Consider the following 15,930-nt stretch of genomic DNA (forward strand, 5'->3'; position numbering starts at 1 on the left):
TTTTTTCTCCCAATTTTCAAATACCTTGCATTCAAATCAGAGTACCAATGAGAATTCCTGTAAAAAATGCAGTGTAGTTCTGCTACATTTCCCCATTGGTTTTTGTAATGACCTTGTTAATGCTAACATTACAGTATAAAACAAAAGCATTGTTTGTATAACTTCACACATGTAATGAATAACAAGATTTTGACACAATTACTATGAAGAGACATATAAACTATTCTTTACAATATGGGAATTATTCTAATACACATTGGCTCAAAAATAGTTGTTGATTACTTCCTGTGGATACACAGCTTCTGAATAGCTAGTATAGTGAATCAAAATGGATGGGTGATAATGGCCTCAGCCCTGAGAGCCCTTCCTCTGCCCCGACATGGTTTAAATCTGCACAGATACCATTTCTGACTCCTGGAAACCCTTTGTAAATGTCTTTATTTTATTCTAAAGTAAGTGGAATTAGTTTACATTTGATGTCTTATTTACAATCCTAATAATTATCATAATATGTTTACTCTGTGTTTCTGAGTAAGTATAAATTCTCCAAAGAACTATTTGGCTCCTATAGTGATGATCATTAACTAAATAAAACATAAAGGGTCTCGAAAAGTGCTAATAAAAATTTAGCATTATAAACTATCAACAAAAATACTTTAACACAGTACTATTAGACATCAACCAAAAACAAGAGATATCAACCCAAATTACCCCATAAACCTGTAAATACTTAATTCTCAGGTAAGAAAAAAACAAAGAGTAGAGAGAGTGGTGAAAAAGTGCAACTACAACCCTGTAAAGAAAAAAAATTCTTTGGTGACGCTTGTTAAAGCGCAGTAAGGCAGACTTTATTCAGGACCACTGCAATAGATACGTGGACCACTGCAGTGGGACTGTGCAGTGGGGAAGAGAGACCAGGCTCCATTCTGTATCTAGCATGGACAAGTGGGAATTCATAGCCAAGAAGCCAGGCTGGGGTCAGGAGACAGAAAATTACTGAGAGGAAACATCAGTGGTAGGGGGGATTTTGGCTGAACCGACCTAACAGGATTCTTGCCAGAGGCAGTCCAGATTGGTCAGACATCCCCTCCCCTGGGAAGGATAAGGAACCCGATCAGATATTGGAGTGATCAGATATCATGGGTGGCGTGTTCTTGCTAAACTGACTCAGCAAGATTCTTTTTTAAAACTGGATTTTACAAGGAGCTGCACAGATGGGCCTAGGAGAAGGATCAGGAGGCTGACTAAAGTTTAGCCAAGCAGAGAATCTTTGTCAGCTCTGACAGGGAAAAGGGAAGGAACATCCCAAGACTGAGTGTTAGCATGTGTAAGTATTGCTGCTCATTATGGTTATTATATATTGACCATCTGCTGTAGTGTATCAGACACACACACACACATACACACAACCACCCTCTAATCTTAAACACACACACACACCACCCTCTAATCTTAAACACACACACACACACACACACACACACACACACACACATACACACAACCACCCTCTAATCTTAATTTTAACCTTAAAAGGGGGATATTATCCTCAATTTATTATTGAGAAAACTGAGACTCAAGAGTTTAAGTAGCCTGAGTGACACACTGACATTATTGATTTCAAAGTCCATTTTCATTCCATTATACTAGTGAGTAGTACGCATATCATTGACGTCTCACAATATGATTTCAGACGTTACATGGGCAGACTTCTTAAAAATTTTTAGTGATTAGATTATAAAGTTATTGAAAGAGTGTGGTTAGCATATCAAACCCGTGATTTTATGATTATTGCTATAATTCAGTGATGGCAAGTTTATTTAAAGTAAAAGAAAATTAACATGGAGAGTTAATATGAAGACACAAACAGGATAGGTGTGTATGTAGATGGCAAGTATACTGCATATCCTGAGAATTGTCCCTGAATGGCTGGGGTTTGGTGAATGCTACGCTGAGCATTTGTGTCACCAGTCAGTGGACAACCTGAAACACTGCTCATACTGAAAATTTGATTAGATGAGTCCGAGAAGCAAGACTGAGCTTCTCACTAAGTTACAGTGTACTACCAAATTTAATGCCTTGATCATATTGAAAATAAGAAGTTTTGTATCTTCATCAGGAATATTTCTTTATAATTAAACTAATAAAAAAGGAAAATGTTTCTCAAGATTCATTTACTTAACAAAGTTTGGAGGAATGAAATATCTATTGCGTACTTACCAAGTGTGAGTTACTGTGTATCCAGGTGCTCTCATACATATTGTGTCATTTTATTCCTAAGAACTCCTGTAGGATTGTCATTCCTTAATTTTACAAAAGGAGTTGACATTCACAGAATTTGAGCTTGACCAAAGTCACAAAGCTAATTAATATCAGTTAGTCCTCATACTCTGTTCTCTTTGAGACCAAGCTTACGTTCTTTTGCCTAACTCAAAAGCAACTAGTAAGGGGGAAAAAAAATGGGTTCCTATAAATATAGAGAAGACCACCACATGGAATCTTCATGCATGATCTCCACAAGTGTATGACAACATGGTAGCAGGGCAAAGGCATGCTAGCGGCAATAAATCAATTGCCACTGTCACTTTACTCTTTAATGTTCTTGAGAACACATGAGATTTATCACTGAGGAATTGTAGAATAATGGTAGTAAATGAAAACAAAGTCCACCAGGGAGATGTACTACATCATTTGGATTTAACGCTGCCATCTGCTTAATAGCATTGAGAAGACTACAGCAGTACTTATGATCAACCATTCATAGCAATGACAGATGCTGCAGAGAGTGAACATACCAGGGAAGCAGGTTCATTACTAAAATGTAGATTATGTGACAGGGTTTCTAAAAAGCACTTGTGTTGATGATCAAACCTCCAATTTTAAATCTGCACTGTAGAATTTTAAGTCTGTAAGATAAAGACCTACTCAAAAGTCTTCCCATGTTTTATTCCTCATGTTTCATACATTCTTAAAATGTATTTACTGATTTTTAAAAGAGTCTTTTTCCTACAAATCTTGCATATATAGTCTCTTTTTAGTGGAGGAGAATCATAACTTTTGTATAATTTCTGAGTTTTAAAATGAGGTAGCATGATAGGAAAAAAAAAAAAAAGACAGTGGCTATAAATCCGCAAAAGCTTGGATTTGAATGTGAGCTCTACTACTTTCTTAGCTCTATGATGTTAACTAGGTTGCTTCTTTGAGTCTTTTCTCATCTGTAAAATGATAACTATTTGACTTACAACATTGTAATTAAGTGAGATAGCAGATGTAATATACATAATAGTTCAATAAATTTGCTATAGTAGCATGTAGTAGCTGCTTACCGCTGTAAGCAAATATAGCCTTTTTAGCTACTTTTATTTTATTTTATTTTACTTTGTTTTTTGTTTTTTGTTTTTTGTTTTTTGTGTTTTTTTGAGATAGAGTCTTACTCTGTCACCCAGACTAGAATACAGTGGCACCATCTTTGCTTACTGCAACCTCCACCTCCTAGGTTCAAGCAATTCTCCTGCCTTAGCCTCCCAAGTAGTTGGGACTACAGGAGTGCTCCACCATGCCCAGCTAATTTTTGTGTTTATAGTAGAGACAGGGTTTCATCATGTTGGCCAGGCTAGTCTCAAACTCTTGACCTCAAGTGACCTTCCTGTCTCAGCCTCCCAAAGTTCTCAGATTACAGGCGTGAGCCACCACACCCAGCCAGTAGCTACTATTATTATACCATTTTATGGATGAGGAAATTGTGGCACAGAGACAGTGGAACTTCCCTGAACTCATGGAGGGTGAGTGCTGGAGCTGGCATGTGAACCCAGGCAATCTAAGCACTCTGCTATACTACATCTCTATGTAACTGTTGTTATTATGAGTTTAAGTATTACATCCAGAAAATATTATAGTCTTTTCTGAGAACGTCTCCAGTCAATAAAATCCCAACAAATGATCTAAATAAAATTATGCATGCCATTTTTATACCTTATTTGTGCAATAAAAAGTTGTGAAAGGCTCATTTAATTTAGATTGTTGAGAGTCCTAAACTGTGTCAGAAGCACAGACTTGAGGACAGAGCTCAAAGTTACTTGTTGCAGGTTGACTTGTAATGGAGAATGTCGGTGCCTGAATTCCCCAGAATCCATTCATACGTCATTGTTAGACTCAAACTTTAGAAACTGAAATAATATTCAGACATGGTGTGGATCATATTTTTTGCTTGTATTTGTCATCATGAAGGGATATGTTCCTTTTGAAAGGTAATTTATGAGTGTGCATCGAGAACCTTAAAAATATTTGTGACTTATGACCCAATATTTTTACAATAAGTGCCTGAACTTACAGTATAACAGTGAGTGTCTGACAGTATGAATATATTTAAGAACTCTTTAATTGAAAAGAGTAAGCAATTTCTGGAAGAGTTCTGAGAAAGAGGAGGGTAGGGGATAAATTCCGTTTCTCACTTAACCTGTTGGGTAGACAGTGATGTAATTAATTTAAGTGGCAATGAGATTTAGGAAAAAGTCAATAAGTTCATTTGGGATGTGTTGAATTTAGGTTGTCCATAGAATTGTAACAAGTACATTAAATAATTGATATAAAAATAGTTTACATACTAATAAGTCATTATATCCATGGTAACTATATTTCTCTCCCAGTTTTTCTTTGTAATTACAAAATGTATTATTATGGTTAGATTTTTACCCCAATTTTAGTAAGTAACTGAGTTGTAGTTTTATTTTTTGTATTCTCTTTCATCGGTGTCTTAAAGTATGTGTACCCAGCGTTTTGACATGGTTAATCTCCCAGAAATTAGAGTAAGATAGTCAATTCCAAAGTATATTAAACAAGATAGAGTGGAAATATTATATGATTAGGAGTCAGGCAGACCTGACCTTTCCACTTAGCAGCTGTGTATGTGATCTTTCACTAACCCTCAATTTTCCCACCTACAAAACAAAGTGAGAGAATATACTTAAACAGTTTAGTATAGAACCTGGCCCATGGCACTCGGAATTTGTGATCGTGTTTTATTTTATGTGTCTGTCACTGCTGGGCATTTTGCTGCTGCTCAGTAAGTAGTACTGACTATGGGGAGATGATCATTGGCACCTTCGTTATCACCAGGTGCTAGATTGCTTCCAGCTCACCTCATATCTGCTCATTTTCTGTGCAGAGTAGCACAGACCTAACTTGGAGCACACTGCAAGTGTAAAGGCATAAATGCTTTGCTTTTTTGTTGGTTGTTTCTTACTGTGATGCTTTTTTGTTCAGTGTTCTGGACCAAAAAGTAGACATACACATTAGAAAGTAGGAAAATAATCATTAAAACATCCATGTATTTCCTTTATCTGCCATTTATAAGGATTGCTGTACCACGTGAAAATGAATTTATGTTGTTTGTAAGTTTATAAAATAGAAGTATTTAATCCAATTGCAACCTTTTTGAAATGATTTATAAAAGGTATTGGATATAGTCTTAGACACTGCTAAATTTTAGAGACATTGGAAATAAAAAATACATATAGGTACATAGCCCAACAAGACATCTTACATAGAGGGAAAAAACCTATGCATATTGTCTTAGCCAAAGTAATATAATTAAAACAGTGTCTCAATTAAGGCTGCATAAAGATGTAGTAAATTGAAGTGTGACCACGGGCAAGTTATTTAACCTGTGCTCTAGAGTAAAATGGGGATGACAATAATAGTACTGACCTCCTAGGGTTGTTGTAAATGTAAAGTTAAGTGAAATGGAAAGCATATCATATGTGGGAAGCATGTCACACATTGTAAAGGCTATCAATGGCTATCATTAAAGTTCCACAATTCTTTATCTAAAACTATCGAAGCTAAATATGTCTTACATTCCACTTTTTGGAATTGGGGGAAAACAATATGGGATACATACACATACCATATGTTAGTACAGCTCCAGTGGAGCCCTGTGTGTGCTTCTCCAGGATAATGATTGCCCCTTGGATTCTTTGAAGTTTATGGTTGGGGAAACTGATTACAAAGGAGTGTAAAGCGTATGTGGCAATTTGAAAAAGAAGGGAGTTGCTTAAGGGAAGTATGTGGCATTCAGCCTTGGCAGTTTCTAATCCCACCAAATATAGCAATATTGCTAGTGCTAGCAAGTTATTTTTAAATAGGGTGGATTAAATAATTGATACAAGACTGTTTCTTCTATTAGAAGTCATCACTTTAGCAAGGCCTTTTTTTTTTTTTTTTTAATTGAGACAGGCTGGTATACAGTGGCATGATCTCCACCCACTGCAACCTCCACCTCCCAGGCTGAAGCTATTCTCCATCCTCAGCCTCCTGAGTAGCTGGACCACAGGCAAGAGATGGTGCCGCTGTCACTTTACTCTTTAATGTTCATACTCAGCTAATTTTCGTATTTTTTTAGAGACGGGTTTTGCCATGTTCCCCAAGCTGGTCTTGAACTTTTGAGTGCAAAGCGATCTGTCCGCCTCAGCCTCCCAAATTGCTGGGATTACAGGTGTGAGCCAACACACCCGCTAGCAAAGCCCTTCCTGACTTGGCCCCAGTTCCTTCATCTCAGGTCACTCACTCATGTAATGTAACCTACTACTGAGTTTCTCGGTTATGGCTCATTTATACTTGTCTCAATTACCTATTAAAATGTGAAGTCTAACTTGTGAAAGTACATTGTCGTCAAAATCTTCATGGCTACTTAGTTAATCTGACATATACCTTTTGAAGATATTGTGATTTTTAGAATTTTCTAAAATGGTGCAAACAGGACAATTTGCCTTTCTTTGTATTTTAGTCTTTGCCAGATTACTTGCAACAGAGCTACCAGTGGATCAGTAGTTATATCATCCAACAACGGTTGGTGATTCTCCTCTCCTCACATCCCGTTCTTTAAGGCTTCTATGTTTCCACGGTGCTCTATGCTTGCTCTGTCCTACAGCAGAACCTGCCGGACTGTTGAGAATCCATCTCCTTTTCATAAAGAGTCCCACAGTAGCAGGGACCCTTTTGTACTCATGTTTATATCACCAGCACCTAATGCAGTACTGATCAGAAAGGTGATCTGTGTGTGTTTTTCAGTTGAATTGATAACATGTAAGTCTGCATCTGTTGTAAACATTTCTTTATTAGAAACACAGTAAGAAATCTGGTACCATTGTAAGTCTAATGTGAAGATTGATGTAGTCTTCAACTCAGGCTACATAGAAGGTCACCTATGCAGCCTTAAAAAAAAAAGGGGTGCCAAGAAAATCACCTGTTATTTTTTAATCTGAGTCTTGGTTTAGCACAGCTATCTATAAATTCTTTAAACTCTACAGATAATTCTGATAAGCAGCCAAAGGTTGAGAACTACTCTTCTTGAGTAATAAGTACTATATAAATTAGATAATATGTGTAAAGCACTTTGCACAGTGCCTACCAGAGAGTTGCTAAGGAAATACTTGTTTCCTCCAAAACTAAATTATTGGCCTTTTTATAATGTCTTCCATTCATTCATTCCCCAGACAACTATTGAGACCTGCGATGGGCCAAATTATTCAAAAATACCTTATTCCAAAGGGAAATTTGAAGTTTTCTGTTCAGAATTTGAAGTTATGAATTCAAATGAAAGAAAATTGTAACTTTAAGAATGATAGAATACATAAGACACACTTCTAACAGAAGGCTTTTGCAGATCTTACATCATCTTCTCAATGAAGCCTAATGTGCCCAACATACTTCAAACTGTTGCTATTCACATTTAAGCTCTGCAAGGGCAGGAATCTTCATCCTTTTTTGTTCATCAGCATTTCTTAAGCACCTAAGATAGTGAGTTGTTGTTTAGTGGGTATATTCTAAACTGTCGTCAGTAATAGATGACCGTTCTACCAGGCAAACCAAAGGAGGTTTTTGTGCAGAAGAGCAAAAAAAAAAAACGTTCAGTGGTCCTGTTGACTTGGTGTGCGCTGGTAGTGACCAGTTTTTCAGTGAGGCTGCAGCCTGCTGTGCCTAGGAAGGTAGGTGCACTAAGTGTCTATAGAAAGAGCCATAGAGAACATTTTGTGATGGACCTTAATACCAGGCTCAGGAGTTCCACAGGTTTTTGTTTGTTTGTTTTGGTTTTTATCAATGAAGGTGCTCCCCATGCCCGTAACCTGCACACTGGTCCAAGTGAAGGTCACCATGCTTGTGGAGCACCCGGACCTGGCTGCTGCTTGCCCACCTCCACTCCAGTCCTGAGCTATCATGTCTCCCTGCTGCAGCCCATGTGATTGTTTCCGTATAATTACATGCTCTCATAATACCCAGCAGTTTTCCATCATAACTGCAATTTTATATTGAAGTGATTATTTGATCAGTGTCTGTCTTCTTTTTAAAATCTATTCACTGTCACCTCCCCCAGTGCCTGCCACAGTGCTGGAACATACGTAGTGCTCAATAAATATTTATTGAATAAAATGTGGAGAGGTAGAATTTTACTTTACATCAGTAATTTTAAAACAAAGTAGGTATTCTTATCACATTTCTTATCTGATTAAAGTACTGTAAGTATCATAGTTTAAATGCTGTTAATGCCGCATATTTGAAGAGTGAGCCTGTATAATTTGATATGCAGATTGATGTAAGTTAGTGTGCCACCAGATTCCCCAGGACCACTAAAAACCATTTGCTGCCCTAACATTGTGTCAAAGGAAGATGCCGACAATCCCATAAAAAATCAAAAGGAATAATTATTTCACATGTGTAAATATTGCAGATCACAATCAGTATTTTCCTAAAGAGTAATGGATATGGCTTTGAAATCTGAATATCAAATGTGTTCATCAGAAATCTCCTCAAAAAGATACCTTAGTATACCAGACGGAAGGATTGGCTGCAAAAACAAATGCAAGATTAACAAATGATCCAGAGAAATACTGTAACCTGGCTCATAACATGTTGATGGACCATTTCTAATGGTATGGGAAGAGCCAAGGAATCCAATACCAAAAGATTCCATGCCTTGACTCCCAATGTAGTTGGACTTGGGGAATCAAAAACAGAAGTACAAAAAAAATAGGCTTAAGGAACCCAACCTTGATCTTGGTCTTTCCCCAAAGTTGTTGTATAGTTTTTGAACTTCTAAGCACATATTTCATTTGCGGCAGCCTTCCCAGCCTCCCTGTCACTTGGTAGCCAATCTCTGACCCCTTTTCTACTCTCCAGACGTTCCCTGGAACCTCAGTCTGTGGTAACAGTTCTTCTTCTTACACGTCCCCAGTATTTCAACCTGGTTTCTCAATGTTAGGTTCCATGAAATTCTAATAAGTAGTTTCAATACTTCGTGCAAAGAATTGTCATTAAAATTACTCGTGATATCTAGTGACAGTATCTATAATTGATAGTATTTTGTAAGTCATTCTTTGCCAGAAAAAAATAAGTGATAAGGATCTGTTCCCTTGTGTCTCTTCATAAGAAATCCTAGTTTTCTTGTTAGCGTTTCTGAGAAATTAATTGAAGTTTGAAATTAACTAACAAGCTACAGTAAAAATACTGAAGCTTGAGTCAAAAGACATGTCCGAATTTGAATCCTGACTGTCATTTATTGTGTGACCTTGAGTGAGCCGCACAGTAAACTTTATGCTTAACTAATAAAGTGAGTAGGCAAATTAATATTCACCTTCCTGAAAGTCAAATAAAATTATGAAGTGCAGAGTACTGAGCAAACAAAAGGAAACTGTTAGTTGTTGGTATTTCTTTAGGGTTATGTCACCTAAGTTCCTTACTTTTTTTTATTTTTATTTTTTTACTCTTGAAGTATAGAATTTTATTTAGAAACTGTTTAAAGTGAAAAAAAACCTTGTCAAGAAAGACCAAGTGGAAAATGGGTTCCCAATAAAATGGAATTTTAGGGCAATTAAAGTCTAAAAGGCCGCAAAAGAGAAACAGCACCCCTGCCGTTTGAACCATGGCTAGTTACTCGCATTTTTTGGCATTGTTAATCACTGAGTCTGGTTTTCCTCTGAACTCCACACAGCATGCACTACACAACAGTTTTATCATATAACACTTGCTTTCTACACACATTTTTTGGCATTGTTAATCACTGAATCTGGGTTTCCTCTGAACTCCACACAGCACGCACTACACAACAATTTTATCATAGAACACTTGCCTTCTACACACATTTTAGGACAAGCTACCACCAGAAACTAATCAATATAGATACATCAGGGGCTAAACAATCTCAGTAGTGAGTGAGACACATTTTCCAGAATCCTGCAAATGAGGGAGCATTAAGGAATGAAATATTTTAAATATTAATAATTTAGACATGATATTATATTTTCTGCAAAAGAAAATTAACATTTAGCCACACACCAATGCATTTTATCTCCAAAGAAACTAGTGCACTGGCAAAGTATTCAGATTACAGTGGAGAGCTGTGGACAGCAGATACCAAAAATACCCCAGCCTTGCAGATCCCAAGGTAACGATGGCTTTCACTGACCACTCCCTTTGCCAGACGTCCAGAAAGAATTGCAGCATGGTCACCTGCCTGCTTCACTTCCAGCTCTAAGCAGCAAACTTCAGGGAGCCAAAGAGGAGTCCCCAGTGAGCAAGGGGAGCAGAGAAGAGAAACGTGGTCAATGTAAACCTAAAAGACAGTAAAATGGGATACAATCCCCATTCAAATCCCAGAGATGTGGGGAAGTCCCCAAAAGTAGTTGTTAGATTAAAAATCTGGGCACACTTCACTTCCCCAAAAATGTAATACATAGAAATTTTGGGGATAACTGGAAAAACAGAGAAATACTTAATGAAAACCAAGCTCTTCAACTCAAACATCTCTATGTTGTGGGCTGAAACACATCCTCTGTTATCCAGGAAACAATGCCTCTTGCTTTTTAGCAAGGATGCAATTGACCAATGACACCAAGTGGCTTTACAGGACAACTTTTTAAATATTCATTTTAGACCAAAGCCTAGGCCTATGAGGCTTCAAGCAGCCCTATAAGACCTGTGACAGCAGGTTCCAAAGGTTCCAAGGTCTGGCCCTTCCTTCCCAAACACAGTGTCAAACACAGTATCTCCTGTAATGTTACATTTTATATTTTGAAATATGGAAGCATATTTTAAATACTCTTAAGGCATTTATTTATTACAGCGTTCTCTGATTTCACATTAGCTTAAAAATTCAATTGAGCCTTTCCATTTCTCCACTGAGGTCGCCGCCTCAGCATATTACATAACACCTTCTCCAGTTCTCAGTGTGACCCGCATCTGCACGGTGAGCCCCACAGTCAGCCTCTTTGTGTCCGAGGTGAACCAGGTGAACCCTAAGAAGAGGCACTTTCTGCTTGTGAAAAGAAACCAGTGAGTCCTCTAAGGATAATAAAAGGGAGTATTTTATAGTTAAGCACATGAAGTGAAGAATTCAGATGTTGCTCTGCTGGTCCAGGCTGTTAATACTCTTCTTGCTCCTCCCGTGGGCCTCCTTCATCAGATGTCCCTTCATCTGTGACATACGGAATGTCTGCAGTCCTCTGCAATACAGGGTCATTTTCCCCCTCGTTCTCCTGGCAAATCAATTCAATGTTCCATAGCTTTCCAAAATAGAAATCCCTCCCTTTCTCCAAGTCTTCAACAGTAATTTTCAGTACGTTGACTGCTGCACCAACTCAGCTGCCTGTCGTCCCCGTTGCGCGCACCGGGGTTCTTTCACACCACGCCAGGGCCAGCCTTAGGAGCCGCAGCAGTTCACTGTGTTGAGATGGGCCTCTGGGGAGCTGCACTGCTAGGACTGAGAGGTTTCTTGGGTTTATTCAGAGCTGGAGCAATGAGAGAGGAAGCCGCTGCAAATTCTTGACCTTGTCTGGCAGCCACAGGGTCATAGTCTTTTTCCACCATAGTTTGCATCAAAAAACTTCTTGAACCGCTGAACAAATTCAAAGTTTTCGTGAAACTTTCCTTTTACTAATTTGTCCACAGGAATTATTTTGTCAACACCCATCCTCTTAAGACCTACTTGTAGTATTTTGAAGTTCTGGATGCACCCATGTTCTAGCTTAGCTTAGAATTTCACTTTCTTCAAGGCAATGGAGCCAGGGAACAGCATGTCCATAAACTAACATTAGACAGCCCCTGAGCACAACTCTTCAACTGCAGAGGCTAATTGATCCAGACCAGCATGTCATGTCCACTTAGGTTATCACTGGTCACTGACGTTGAGTACACGTTCACTGCTATCTTTGACTCTCGACAGAACCCTGTCCACTGCCTGCACCCAGGTCCGGTTCCAGGTCCTTACTTTTTAGGCAACAATGAATGTTTGCTGAGTAGATTGTATGACCACAAAAGTAAGGACTCTGAGGAAAATTACTCATTTAAAAAGGACTTCTGCTTTAATATCATTAACAACAACTGTCCTTCATATAGGTATATAACACATGATTTCATTTAAACTTTACAACAGTCTTATGAAAGATTTTTTTTAACTTTTACAGATGAGAAATTGAATGAATTTTAAGCTGACAGAGAGTAAATGCTGAAGCCTAATTTCTGATATATGTTCGTTTGGCTTCAAAGCCTGGTTAACTATTCTATGCCATCTTCTAAAATGATTACAGTAAGATGGAGAAACCTGCTTAAACATGAAAACTCGAGTCTATAAAAGTAAATATGGCATTACACAGACCTCGCACATGGACGGCAGCACATGCTCTGTGAGCTGCACGCCCGGGCATTGCTGAGGCTTCCCGGAATGGTGGACTTGGGTGTGTTGGAGGAGGAAAGAGGCACAGTGGAAACTGAGGCAGTTCTCATAAGGCAAACATTATTCTCCTTGTCTCCTTTTTCTTGGAATCTAATAAAAATTCATAATTTTTTTTCAATTCTGTAGAACCATCTGCAACCTTTTAAGCAACTTTGTCGTAGGAAGAGTAGCAGGACATTGCTGTTCCTGTTAAAATAAGAAAATAAGGTTAGCTATATCTATATCGGAAAAATACAGGGATACTCACACACCTTATTTCCAAATGCATTGCTCTATTTTTTAGGGCTGGGTTAAACTATGAATTAATCATAAATTCAACCAAATTAGATGTTTTATTTTTCTCTCATGCAAGGATGTAATCGGCTCCAAGCTCATGTGACAGCTTTCTGTAGTTACTAAGAGTCCAGGCTGCTTCTGCCCTTCTCTTCCACACTCCTTCACCCTGGCTTCTATCCCAAGGCTCTTCTCATTCACAGTGGCTATTATACTTCCAGCTGCCAAGTTGAGGTTCAGTCAGGAAGCAGGGGAAAGAGTGGAAAGCCATGCCTCCTAGGTGAGTTGGTCTTCTGTTAGGAAATTTCCTAGAAGCTTCACTCCGTAAATTTTGCTTCTATCTCTCTGACTGCTTCATCTGCAAAAGGATTGATATGTTATCACTAGTGCCCAATCCCTAGCATTGTAAGGGATCTGTTGGTAAGAAAGAAGGTGAAGATGCATGTTAAACAGGCAACAATAAATGCCTCTTGGTTCTTCTAACATATAAATTAGGGATTTTTCTTTTAGATTTTTTCCTTTTACTGAGATATAATGTACATACTGCAAAGAGCATAAATTTTTATTTATCTGAAAAAAAATAGTTCAGTGCACGTTAACATATGTATACACCCACGTAACCATGAGGAGAACTTTTCCGGCACCCCAGAAGTGTCTCTGGGTTTTTCTCTTAGATGTTGGTTATCAGTTATCTTACCTCTCGTCATCTCCTTTTGATTCTGAATTACATGGCTTTTTTTTTTTAAAGTACCCAAACATATCTCATATTATTCTGAGAATGTACTGATTGCCAGTTAAATTAGATGGTAGTGAAAAGCAGGTGGTGTTGAAAAAAATCTACACTTGGCTTTTAGAGTAACTAGACTTCTATCCTGATTCCATGCATTTCTAGCCATGTGACTTAGACAGTGTCTAAACTTTATGGCTCTGATTAGCTGCTTTCTTATTACTAACCCAGAATGAATGCTGCTGTTCTGCTTAGAATGATTTTTTTCTTCATCTTTGTCTGGCTTTTCTCTTAGTTGTCAGTTGAGGCATTTCTTCTTTCAGGAATCTTCCCATGTCCCCCAAAACTGGTTCAGGTATCCCACCTCCATGTTCCTGCAGAACTCTGGGTTTCTCGGTATCATCGTGTTCCATTTCCCTGTTGACACTTGTCTCACTTGTGCACTAGACTCAACATGGTTTATCACAAAGACCGAATCTTGTTTGCTGCTGCATTCCAAGGCCCAGCACATACTGAGTGCTCTGTAAATATCTGCCGAACAGATGTTGAATGAAAAAGATGGTCCCTGAACCTCCTAAATTCATACTAAGACTATTTCACAAAACACAGTAGACATGGTGAGAGCTTGTTTCCTTAAATGGCAGAAAAGTTTTTAAACCTAAATTTATGAAATAGACGTAACAGCTTTATTGCAACTTTATTTTAAAGATGAAAGATAAATTTTGTAAAATACATGGCATTTATTAATAGGTATTTCATAAGTGATATCTATTGTTAGTGTGATATTAAATTTTATGTGCATGCCTTTGTGTCTCGTGTGACTGTGAACTCATTGTCTCCACATGCCCATCACCTAGCGTCAGATAGTAGTAGTTGCAATAGGTCCATCTCTAAATCAGTCTTGCCAGAAACTTCCAGGGCACACGCTTCCTTATTGCTTGCTCTGAGTAATCTATCTTCCTGAGTCTTCTTACACAGAAGGTGGTACTCAAGCTTTGCGGAGAATAAAATAAGAGAAAAAGGATTCTGAGTGTCTCATGAGAGATTAAGGTTAAACACAAAGCAAGAACTTTCTGGCAGATCTGTTCGAGGGTATTACTGTGACAGGTTTTTCAGGTTTCATCCCTAGAAGTCTTTGAAAGTGGAGAGATAATCATTTCTCTCAGATGATTAAGACAGTTTAGCCTGAAGGCCAGTAGATGGGCCACATGACCTCTGAAGGTCGATTTCTTCCCTTTGATTCAGCCAAGTACCAGTAAGTTCCTGCACTTTGTAGTGGAGATAAAGTTTAGAAGTATTTCACAGTAGAAAAGGGAAAGGACCAGCTGTAAAAGACAAAGTTCCTGTCTCCAATTCTCGGCAAAGCTGTATTAGCATTTGAAATCCTTTTATTTGACAAAGTCATTGTTATATCTGAGTTTTTGCAAACTTAATTACAATAGGGTTAAGGATAATAGTCACCATTTATTTTGTACTGACTAAATGGCAGGCCAGTGACTAGTGTTTTGTGTAGGTGAACTCATTTAATTATTACTCGTTCATTATCAGCCTGGCTGTAAGACAGCTGCAGCAGACACTTGGTGAGCAGAAAGTATAAGCCAGATTCCTTCATTCATTCATTCCTTCTATCAGTGTCTTTAAGCACCTTTTATGTCTGAAACACTTTAGAAGCTGGAACTCAAAAAATTTAGCTGCCTGCCCAAGCTTACCCTGCTTCTAAGTGGAAGAAGAGGATTCAAAACTCAGAGAGCCTTTAATCCATTCTCTGGGCTCTTAATCATTGCTGCATGCTAGGTCTCCATAATAATAATGGACTTTGTCCATAAAATGCTTTACATACAATCGTAGTTGATCCTATAGCAGCCAGTGAAATAGCTAGAATGTGAGATGGAGAGGCATTGGATTGAGGTATGAAGAAATACTGAAGTTATCGATTGGGACATCTAGAATACTGTAGGACTGTTAGAACCCACGTTCTATGTCTGAGCTTGAATACTTCACCTGATAGGAAAGCAAATGCTCTAACCCCAGTATACTCAGTAACTCCTGTCAGGCTTCTGACTGTTTCATGGCAGCAGACTCCACCCAGATAGTAACTTCTGGAAGATTACAGAAAAGGCCAAGACAATGGGCAGAAACACCTCCGGAGGGGAAACATTCTGCTGCTGGACCCTGTTAGGAGATGGTTTATGATGGGAGCGAAGAG

General features: G+C 38.2%; 1 protein-coding gene and 1 pseudogene across 1 annotated transcript in view; one reads left to right on the forward strand and one right to left on the reverse strand.

Moving 5' to 3' along the window:
• The window catches only part of KHDRBS3 (KH RNA binding domain containing, signal transduction associated 3), a 199,508-nt gene that overhangs the window by 157,956 nt on the left and 25,622 nt on the right, over positions 1–15,930 (forward strand). The window lies entirely within an intron of this gene.
• Positions 11,415–13,756, reverse strand: LOC112629803 (annotated as a pseudogene).

This window comes from Theropithecus gelada, chromosome 8, assembly GCF_003255815.1.
Source record: "Theropithecus gelada isolate Dixy chromosome 8, Tgel_1.0, whole genome shotgun sequence".
Classification (NCBI taxonomy): Eukaryota; Metazoa; Chordata; class Mammalia; order Primates; family Cercopithecidae; genus Theropithecus; species Theropithecus gelada.